This window comes from Hyperolius riggenbachi, chromosome 3, assembly GCF_040937935.1.
Source record: "Hyperolius riggenbachi isolate aHypRig1 chromosome 3, aHypRig1.pri, whole genome shotgun sequence".
NCBI lineage: Eukaryota > Metazoa > Chordata > Amphibia > Anura > Hyperoliidae > Hyperolius > Hyperolius riggenbachi.
In genome coordinates this window covers 24,700,791-24,713,004 of record NC_090648.1, presented here as the reverse complement: position 1 = coordinate 24,713,004, position 12,214 = coordinate 24,700,791, and positions in this window count along the sequence as shown.

The following is a 12,214-nucleotide window of genomic DNA, read 5'->3' as shown; positions in this document are numbered from 1 at the left end:
AAGGTTCCCGTGAAGCAATAGGAAGGGTTGCAGATTGAATGTTCTCACCAATCTTGGATACAGTCCCGAATGGGTATAACTCCCTTCACAGCATGAGTAGCGGGATTCTTGTGCATTTTGCAGGACCGGTCTCTGTGAGCTGCTCGTAGCGCCAAACCACAAGACTCCACGAGTGGTGGAGTACGCGCTCGGGCCAAGGCTCCGCCCACCTACGCGTTTCCTGTCCTCACTGGACAATTCGTCAGGGTGTGTCCAACCAATGTTGCCTCCCCTCCTTATCTCTGAGCAGTAACACGGTTTTCCGCCCCCTGTAGGACATCATGGCGGGCAGGCTTCACATAGGCAAGGATTGTCCGTGAAGGCAATAGGATTTTTCCAGCATTCGTTCAAAGCTTGTCAAAGCGAGAGGCGACATATACTTAGTGTGCTTCATTCTAAACTATGTCAAACACATATTGATACATAGTTAAAGTCCAATTTTAAACCAAAACCCTCCTTGGATTTCTTTTTATTACAAATGATTCATCTCCATATAGAAACGGATAGCAGCTCATACGAGCTTGTATATCCACACTGATATCCTCTAGATAGACATCAAGACAGAGATCCACATACCATGCTGGAGAGAGGGAATGGTGACAACAGGATATAGAGTCCACAGGTAAGGGGACATCAAATGAATATCAATGTTCATCCTGGCATTGAAATTATTATTAAGATGGATTAATTAAAGGGACTCCGAGCAGTGCAGAAACTATGGAAAGATGCACATCATTTTAAAGCTCTCTTTCTCCTCTTTCCAATGATATATAAACCGCCACCCTACGCCTTTTAGTTTTCGCTATTTTCGCGATTGAATTTGCCGCGGCCACAATTTCGATCGCGAAAATAGAGAAAACTAAAAGGCGTAGGGCAACGATTTAGGTGTCGTCAGAAAGAGGAGAGAGAGAGCTTTAAAATGATATCCATCAAGCCATAGTTACTTGTATTACACAGGGCGACTTTTTGTCAAAGTCAGCAGCTGCATTCAGCAGAATGGAGCTGCTGACACTGGGGAAAGTGTCGTCCTGTGTAATACAATATAACTATGGCTTGATGGATATCATTTTAAAGCTCTCTTTCTCCTCTTTCTGACGACACCTAAATCGTTGCCCTACGCCTTTTAGTTTTCTCTATTTTCGCGATCGAAATCGCGGCCGCGGCAATTTCAATCGCGAAAATAGCGAAAACTAAAAGACGTAGGGCGGTGGTTTATATATCATTGGAAAGAGAAGAAAGAGAGCTTTAAAATGATATGCATCTTTCCATAGTTTTTGCACTGCTCGGAGTCCCTTTAAGGGGACATTAACCCTCTTTTCCGTTCCCCATTTTCTTCTCTTATGTCAGGGATACTCAATCAGGCATATCACATGCAGCCACACATGCATCTATCTCTTGTACATCGTTTGCCTCAAAAAAGGTTTAAAATCAATTTCTCGGTTGAGGCCATTAGGGAATACTGTGTTTAAAGTGTGTATCCACATTGTTTCTTTGCATAACAATTGATTGATGCTATCACCTCTCCTTGATGATCGGGGTAATTTGTAAATTCCCTTAACTAGAGTGCCTCTTATGCTACAACTGTGGAAATTCCTGTAATGTTCACCTAGGGCCGTACCCCTTACTCCCCCTACCATATTGTTGAGGTGCTCCAAAATGCGTTCTTTTAGTGGCCTCTCAGTTTTCCCTATATATATTAGCCCGCATGGACACATGATCATATAGACTACAAATTCTGTGAGACAGTTAATAAAAGTAGTGATTTTAAATTGTTTACTACCCGTGCTATTCGAAAAAGTATCCGTTCTGTGTACAACCGGGCACATCTTACATTTTCCACACCTGTACATACCTTTTACTGGTGTTTTATTCAACCAGGTGGGTGGGGGAGGTGTTTTCTTAAACTCACTATTGACCAAGATGTCTCCTAAATTAGGGGCCCTTCTCGCTATCATGTGGGGTTTAGGGTCTATAATCTGGGAAATTTCTGGGGATGCCATCAAAATTGACCAATGGCGTGCCAGAATATCCCGCAGTTCGCACCAATGGGTGCCAAATGTTGTAATTAATTTAACCTTGTCCTGGTTCAATTTTTCCCGATTTTTTCGGCCAGGAGTGTCCAGGAGTTCAGAGCAATCCCTACCCCAGGCCTTTTTAAGGGCTGTGCGCAGAATACGGTGACTGTAGTGAGAGTCTTATCAGCCATTTCAATCCCTGCCATGTACTGAGGAGGACCAAAAGTCCAAAACAGGTTGTCCTCTGCTGATCACTTCAAGCAGAATTATTGCAAGTCTCCTTCTGATTTAAGAAGTTAACACACCAAGCATATTTATTTCCTTTTAAACAATGCTAGTTTCCTGGCTATCCAGCTGATCTATTTGGCTGCAGTAGTGTCTGAATAACACCAGCAACCAGCATGCTACGAATCTTGTCAGAGCTGACAATAATGTCAGAAACACCTGATCTGCTGCATGCTTGTTTGGGGTATATGGCTAAAAGTATTAGAGCAGGGGTTCAGCAGGATAGCCAGGCAACTGGTATTGCTTAAAGAGACTCTGAAGCAAGAATACATTTCGCTTCAGAGCTCATAGTTAGCAGGGGCATGTGTGCCCCTGCTACGCTGCTATCCCACGGCTAAACGGGGGTCCCTTCACCCCCAAACCAACACCCGCAAGACTTGGTTGTAACTTGGTCATAAATCTTCTTCTTCCTGGAGGCAGGGCTAACGGCTGTAGCCCTGCCTCCAGTCACGTCTATCAGACGCGCATCGCCGCCTCTCCCCCGCCCCTCTCAGTGAAGGAAGACTGAGAGGGGCGGGGGAGAGGCGGAGATGCGGCGGTTAGCCCTGCCTCCAGGAAGCGCTCCCCCGCTGCACCGAGGGGATTTGGGGGTGAAGGGACCCCGTTAAGCAGCGGGATAGCGGCGTTTTAGCAGGGGCACACATGCCCCTGCTATCTATGAGGTCTGAAGCTAGATTTATTCTCGCTTCAGACTCTCTTTAAAAGGAAATAAATATGGCAGACTCCATATCTCTCTCACTACAGTTGTACTTTAATTCATGCAAGGGGAAACCCGACAGACATTCTTGGCAGAAAAGGGTTGCATTAACATGCATAGATAATGAGTAATAGTTTTACAGACCCCCCAGGCATTAATTAGTGAGTCACATCTCACAAACTCAGCCTACTTTACCTGCAGTCTCCAAGGATGAAGCAGAAATAGCACCATGTGCCCGGAACCTCCTCCACTCATAGCCCTATAAATGGAGCATTCAGGGAACAACGTATATTACTGAAATGCTTCACTGATAAATGCAGCCACAGCTAAACACAAACCCACCCAGACCTTCATGTCTCTGAAGAGAAACTCTCTGTACTGTAAGTAGAATCCACAAAACATAATATAGTATAAATACATGTTCATCTCTTTGGTTTGGCTTGTAATAGTTAATACAATACAATAACATTTGTTAAGCACTTTTCTTACATAGGACTCAAAGCACATAGTTATGTCTCAGATTAATATTACAGGGTTGCATGCTAGCCTGTATTACGGAGGAAATAGCCAGGTGTTTGCAAATGCCAGACTAAAGAGGTGGCTTTCAGTTTGAATGCTTCCAGGGATGAAGCTGTCCTGATAGGGTGTGGCAGGGAGTTCCAAAGTGTAGGGGCAGCAGGACAGAAGGCTCTTCCTCTAAATGTTTTGAGGTGGACTCTGGGGGTGAATAAGTTGTTATCCTGGGCATACACAAATGGATTGTTCCTTATCAATCAAGCCGCTGATGGCTCGATTGATAATATCCGACAGGTCCGATGACCTGCTGGATCGATTCCCTGCTCGATCCCCGTGTGTGGACAATAGCGGGGATTCGAGCGGAAGATAAGGAAGCGCCCGTGGGGACAAGCAGGAATCGATCCGGGTGGCCTCAGGGACGCGGCGGGAGTCTATCCAGCGGCTAATCGAGCCGCCGGTCGACTCGTGTATGCCCAGCATTACATCCTTTTGATCTAAGATTGTGGCTGATGTAATGCAGTTGCTACAAGTCCTCCAGGTGTCCAGGGCCCAGATTGTGCAAGGATTTGCATGTCAATAAGCCAAAGTTAAACAGAATTCAACATTTTATGGGTAGCAAGTGGAGTGAGTGAATGGTTGGTGTTATGTGGCAATGGCGGGATTGGCTAGTTAAAGAGACACTGAAGCGAAAAAAAAATGATATCATGAATTGGTTGTGTAGTATGGATAATTACTAGAACATTAGTAGCAAAGAAAATATTATCATATTTTTATTTTCAGTTATTTAGTTGTTTTTTTTATAACATTGCATCATTCTCTAATATTTGCAGTTTACACACTACTCAGCATTCTAAATGGTTTTTACAGAGCAGGTTATTGAACTTTTGAACTTTACTCTGGAGAAGAAAAAAACAATACAATGACAGACAGTTGAGATAACAAGCTTCAGAAGACAGAGCTCTTTGCCACTCAGTTCAATGGCTCTTTTGCATAGATAACAACTGGAGTTTCTTAAAGCCAATGGGTACCGTTTAAAAAATAAAAAAGTCGGATACTCACCTAAGGAGAGGGAAGGCTCGGTCCTAATGAGCCTTCCCTCTCCTCTCCCGGTGCCCTTGGTGCTGCGCTGGCTCCCCCACTCGCAGGGACTTCGGAGGTCTTCGGGAGCACTCGGGCTTCCGAAAACGGGCCGCTACATACTACGTACGCGCGAGTGCGTCATAGAGGGCGCTCGCGCATGCGTACTATGGAGCGGCCCCGTCTTCGGGAGCCCGAGTGCTCCCGAAGGCTTCCGAAACATCCTTTCGGCTGCGGAAGTGGCAGTATTTAACCGAACTGGTCGAATACTGCCACGGGGGATCCTGCGCGGGCCCGGGCACCGGGAGAGGAGAGGGAAGGCTCATTAGGACCGAGCCTTCCCTCTCCTTAGGTGAGTATCTGACTTTTTTTTTTTTTTTAACGGTAAACATTCACTTTAACTCTTCCTGTGCTGGAAACAATATTAGACTTATGTCTCTGCTCCTAATTTTGTATATCTTAACTGCACTACAGATACAAATCCTTATATCATTTTTTTTTTTTTTTTGCTTTAGTGTCTCTTTAACAGGCTTGCAGCGTTCATGGAAATGTTAGTATTATTATTATTAAAGATGGTCAGGGGGGTGCTTATACAATCCTATTTATGTACAAATCTAATACAAGTTGCATACACTTCCTGACAATATGGTAGAAGCAGTAGAGTGTTGTACCGTGTTAGCCATCAGGGGAAATGCAGAGGAACCAGTCCGACGAAGGCTTTTTATAAGCCGGAAGCTCACTGTTTACTCATCTCTAAGTTAGCCAATAAATGGTATCATCCTGATTCAAAACTCCTTGCTGACAATATGGAATAGCTTTATTCCAAGTTGTACACAATTTGTATTCAATCTGATTGTGGCAGAACTGGTAGCATCTGATGAAGCATCTCTCATCTTTATGAATGAAATGGCATTCCTTTTTTGCACTTCTGTCCCAGGATGCATCTAATTAACTGTAGACCAAATCCGTGATGACAACTGTAATAATACAAATAACCACACTGAACTGTAAGTACTTAAAAGCATAATGAAGCTTGGATTCATTTTTTATTACTTTGGCTGTGCTTTTAATAACTTTTTTTTTTTTAAGATATTTATTTTTGTATTTACTTAAATTGTCAGCATGCAAGTGATTTCTCTTTTAGCTCTTTTCATCTTCAGTGTCAATCCAGTATCTGGTTTGAAAGTAAAACAATGCAAACTCAGCAAACCCAAGAAAAAAAAAGTTAAACCTAAAACAGAAAAATGTTCTACCCATTAGAGTAATATTCTTCTTCAATATAAAGTGCCTTAATATGTTTTACTGTGGCACAAAGTATTTTCTTTTCTCCCCATTTTAGTTAACAGTTATCTTTAACCACTTTACCCCCGCGCGTACGTATTTCTCCGCCCCTTTTTCCATCCTTTAACAACCAGGGACGGAGAAACACGTACTTTCCGCGTTCCCGACGCTGCCCGCGCTCCCGCTCGTAAACACGCCGCCCGCCGCTAGTAAACACGCTGCCGCCCGCTCGCCCAGAGATCAATGAACGGGAAAATCCATTCCCGTTCGTTGATCTAAACCCCGCAATGATCAGCTGCTCTCCTATGGGCAGCGCGATCATTTTGAAAAAAAACTCACGTGTCCAGCCTCCTTATACTTCCTCCAAGCTTCCGGAAGGAAGCTTGGAGGTCGCATTAAAACAAAAAGTTACTGTGGCCATCTTGTGGCCAAATAGTAAACTACACCCTACACATTTTTCACATACAAATACATATAAAATTAACTCATTACCTCCCACACTCCCCATTTTTTTTTTTTTTGTAATTAAAAAAAATTAAAAAACTTACAATTAAAAAAAATACATAAATAGTTACCTTAGGGACTGAACTTTTTAAATATTTATGTCAAGAGGGTATAACACTGTTACTTTATAAACTATGGGCTTGTAATTAGGGATGGACGCAAACATGAAAAAAAATGCACCTTTATTTCCAAATAAAATATTGGCGCCAAACATTGTGATAGGGACATAATTTAAATGGTTTTATAACCGGGACAAAAGGGCAAATACGTTTCATGGGTTTTAATTACAGTAGCATGCATTATTTAAAAACTATAATGGCCGGGGGGCGTGTCTGCTGCTTAGACTAGCTGGACGCATAACTCCAGAGCTCCGTGATTCCCAGCAATTAAAAGCTACTAGAAAGCATTCCAATCCTCACCCCCCTACTCTCCAGATGCCGGAGGAACAGATGGAACAGGAGACATCCTTCAAGAGGAAGATGGGGAAGCCGAAGCTGCAAAAAATCCCTGAGATGTTTGGAGGGAGACAGGCCAGAACCACAGGCAAAGATGGCGCAGGCTCCAGCGTGCCCACAGCCCTCCCTCTGCAACATTCCGAGAAACATTCCTCTACACAAGATGACTCATCACTTCTACAAGCAGTCCCCGGGGGTGAGTCATCCTCCAACACAGCCTCTCCAGGCTCTCTCAGCCCCGTCAAATCACGACAGAAGATATCCCCAGCAGAAGATCAGGTAGGAGCTGCAGCCATCACAGCACCTCACATGCCAGCAGCTATACTGTCTCAGTCTCTCCCCCCACAAGAGGATGCATTAGCAGCCTTTCCTGTCACAGATCAAAACCCCACACAGGCTTACATGAAAGAGCTGATTCTCACACTAAAAGCCTCCTTGTCTTCAGAGTTTAATGCAGTCACTAATCACTTACAGCAATCAGTAAGCCTGCTGGGTGACAGGATTGCAGATGTGGAAACTAATGTGATTCTATTGAACACTGAACATAATAAGATGGTAGACTGTATGGAAGACACACAGAGTGAGATAGCCTGGCTGAAAGCAAAAGCTGCTGACCTAGAAGACAGGAACCGCAGGTCTAACTTGAAGTTTAGAGGCATTGAGGAATCGATCGTATCTGTCTTTATCTAATACGTACTGTCTTTCCACAATGCACAGAGCTAGAGATGGCAATAGAACGCATCCACAGGCTCCCCAAACCCTCCTTCCTGCCTGAAAATATACCGAGAGACGTCATCTGTAAATTTCTCTTCTATCCCACAAAAGAAGCTCTCCTCCAATATCTGAAACAGAATGGAGCACTTCCTGAGCCATACAAAGGTATCAGTCTATTTGCTGACCTCTCTCAGGCCACACTAACCAAACGCAAGTCTCTTTTGCCAGTAACCAAAGCCTTACGTGATCATAACATACCCTACAACTGGGGCTTCCCCATCAAGCTAATTATCAAAAAGGCAGGTTCCCAATACATCGTATCCAATGTCGCAGAAGGCGCCAAACTGCTAGCGTCCTGGAATATAAAACTAGCAGAAATCGCAACCAGACCCAGGAAACCCGCCCAATCAACAAAAATCCAGCAGGATTGGAAACTAGTATCGTGAAGGGATTCACGAGCCACCACACTAAATCTCTCTTCTAAATGAAGACAAGCTTTCTCCCACTGAGGATAATACCTCACACTCACCCCTCGTTTGGGGCAGTGCCTGGTAGCCTGACTTACTGGTTTATTTTACCTGTTTTGTTATTACAGTTGCATAGCCAATTTTCAGCACCCATGCTCAGCCTCAACACTCGACAGACCTGCTTCCCCCCCCCCCTCTCTACCTCCTTCGAGTCAAAATAGATCTCTATGGCCACCCAGTGACCTTACCAGCTCACCTCAAACATCAATGTCACACACATGCTCCTTCACTCTTCTCATCACAATGCTTATCTGCACATCATTTAACGTGAAAGGCTTAAATATCCCGGTCAAAAGACACTCCTTGTGGAAGGAAGCATCTCGTTTAAAATCGGACATCTTGTTCATTCAAGAGACCCATTTTCAAGAAGGGAAAGCCCCCATCTTCTATAATAATGGCTTTCCACAAATCTATTGCAGTAATAATCCCAAAAAGAAGTGTGGAGTCCTAATAGCTTTCCACAAAGACCTAGATGTAAAAGTCACTAGCCAGGAGAAAGACTCACAAGGCAGATACATTCTTCTCAATTGCATAATTAATGGATCCTCATACACTCTCCTTAACCTTTATGCCCCGAATCAAGGTCAGATGAAATTTCTATATAATAAGAATAATATAGAATAACTAACTCCAAACCTCCGGGCCTTATCATAGGAGGGGACTTTAACTGTATATATGATAGCAAGATGGACTCTTCCAGCAAACAAAAATCCTCGCCGCAGTTGGCAAAATTATTAAACAAATTAGATTTATACGACCCCTGGAGAGCTACCCATGGAAATGAAAAAGACTTTACCTTCTTTTCCCAAGTTCACAAGTCTTACTCGAGAATTGACTTCTTCCTCACTGACAGATACTCCCTACAGAAGATTAAAGATGCAAAGATCCACAGCATTACATGGTCAGACCATGCCCCGGTCTCCATCACCATCACTGGCCCAAATTTAAGAAATGCGAGACCCCCCTGGAGATTAAATATTTCTCTTCTATCTTCAGAGGAGAACAAACAAATAATTGCTGATCAGATTAATGAATACTTTAAACTGAATTCTGGGGAGGAAGTTGGAGAGGCTACAATTTGGTTAGCCCATAAAGCAGTTGTAAGAGGCTAATAATTAAAATAGGAGCCCGAACCAAAAAAATCAAACAACAAGAAGTCAACGACATTCTAAAAGCCATCCAGTCCCTGGAACTTACACATAAGCAAGACCCCTCCCTAACTACTGCCCGATCCCTATTTGATTTAAGACAAAAGTTAAAGATAGTATTAACAGAGGAATACGACTTCAGTCTAGCTAGACTCAGACTTAACCACTATCACCAGAATAACAAAGCCAGCCCGCTGCTGGCCAAAATCATTAAAAACAAACAATCCAAAGCAAAAATTCCCAAACTTATACACCCATTCACAAAAATCCCCTTAACCAACCCACAAGACATTGCTGACGCCTTTAGTGACTTTTATAAAGCCATATATAACCTAAAGGATGATAAAGCTACACCCCAACCGACACCGGCACTGATCAAAGACTTCCTGTCACTAATTAAGCTACCCAAAATATCAGAAGAACAACAATCCATCTTAAATGGGAAGATAACAGTCTCGGAGGTCTTAAACACCATCCTTAAATCCAAACCCAATAAGGCCCCGGGACCGGATGGCTTTCCAAATGAATACTATAAAACTTTTGCCCATATATTTTCCCCCAAATTAGCCTCCCTATTTAACTCCTTCCAATCGTCAGGACAGATCCCCCCTGAGTACACCAAAGCCATAATCACAGTCATCCCCAAACCGGGCAAAGATCAAACCAGTCCCTCCAACTTCCGACCCATTTCATTATTGAACTGCGACCTCAAGTTATATGCGAAGATTCTAGCCAATAGGCTATTTAACATTTTACCTACGGTTATTGCTTTGGATCAAGTGGGTTTTACGGGGGGACGCCAAGCTTCGGATGGAACCAGAAGAATCATTAATATACTTCACTCCTTGGATTTGTGTCGAAGGCCTTCTCTGCTTCTGGCTTTGGATGCGGAGAAGGCCTTTGACAGAGTCCATTGGGACTTCCTGGGTGAAGTTCTTCTAAAATTTGGAATTCAAGGCTCCTTCCACCAAGCTACCATGGCCCTCTATAAAACTCCATCGGCATCAGTAAACGTCTCTGGCTTCATATCCAAACAATTTGCCATATCTAATGGCACAAGACAGGGCTGTCCCCTATCTCCCTTAATATTTGTGCTAATTATGGAGACCCTGGCAGAAGCTATTCGCTCGAATCCAAAGATAACAGGAGTCCAGATAGGTCAAATGTCCCCGAAAATCAGTCTCTTTGCAGACGATGTCCTCCTATCAATCACCAACCCAATAGAATCACTGCGGCATATCTCCAACACCCTAAATGACTTCTCCAAAGTATCCCTATATAAAGTTAATGAAACTAAATCTTCTCTCTTAGGTATTAACATATCCAGAACATTAAAAGAAAAAATAACACGGGAATTCCCCTTCCCCTGGGCCAAAAAAAGCATTTCTTACTTAGGAATACAAATACCATCCACTACAAAGGAGCTTTATGAAGTAAATTTTCCACCTCTATTATCAGTAATTCAAACAGAACTGTCAAAACTGACCCCTATAGATCTTTCCATATCTGGAAAAATAGCGACATACAAAATGGCAATATTCCCAAAAATGTTATATTACTTTAGAACTCTCCCGGTACCCCTTCCCGCACAGTTCTTCCAAAAATTAAATAAAATAATTAATCAATACCTATGGAAAGGCAAAAAACACAGGCTCGCATTTAAAATTCTAACTGCGAACCCCTCAGAAGGAGGCTTTGGGCTCCCCAACCCCCTCCTATATCACCATGCCTCAATTTTAGACATGTCCCAATTTTGGGCCTAAAACTCTCAAGATAAATACTGGGCACAGTTGGAAAAATCCCTAATCAAAGAAGATCCAATTGACTTACTATATTTAACATGGGCCAACCTACCACCATATAAAACCTCACACCCAATCATCCACCAAACCTTAACCTCATGGGAACTCTTCAAAAGTCTCTCCCCATTAGATCTCAATACGGTGAAATCCCCCCTTCCCATGTCAGCAATAAAGTCACATATTCCTTTGATTAATCTCAATAGCTGGATAAGAGCAGGTATCAATAATATTGAAGACATAATGACTGGGAAAAGACTGGAACCTTTTGAATTCCTAAAGTGGAAGTACAAATTATCAGACAAGGACTACTTCACATACCTCCAACTTAACCATTTATTAACCTCTCATACTCTACCCAACGAATCATTGCCTCAAGCAGTATGGGACTTTTTGTTTAAACCCAAATCCTCACCCAAGGGGGGGATATCTTTTTGGTACAATCTACTAAACACCCCAACACATTCTCCCATCCTGAAATATCTTAAAATATGGGAATACGACCTAAAAGAAGCGATCCCTATAACAGACCTCAAAAGAGCACTAAGCAATCTAAAAAAATACTCTAAATGTGTCACCCACACAGAAACCACAAAAAAAATACTATGCAAATGGTATCTTACACCCAGAATCCTAGCCAAGATGTCCCCACAACACTCCCCAAATTGTTGGAGAGAGTGTTCACAGACAGGCACACTTTCCCATGTACTATGGGATTGCCCCAAACTCACCACATACTGGTCAGCCATCTTCAAAATAATATCCTCAATCACCAAAACACAAGTACTCCCCTCACCAACCCTAGCTTTATTTCTTCTCAACATAGATAATTTTCAGCCACATCTCAGATTAGGAATAACGCACATCCTATGTGCAGCTAGACATCTACTCCTGATGAACTGGAACACAATTGACACACCTTCCATCACTCAGGTAGTCCACCTAACAGAATATAACCTCAAAATGGAATACCTGTTAAGATCCAGAAACAATCAAAATGTATGGCAACACACATGGTCCTTTGACTGGAACTTAAACCCATAAGGTCACCCTCTAACAATACGTAACTAAATAGTTAATACTAGAATTCCCTTCCACAGAATAGGCTGGTCCCAAGGGCAGTCATGGAGATCCTAAACTAATGATAAACCCTCCCC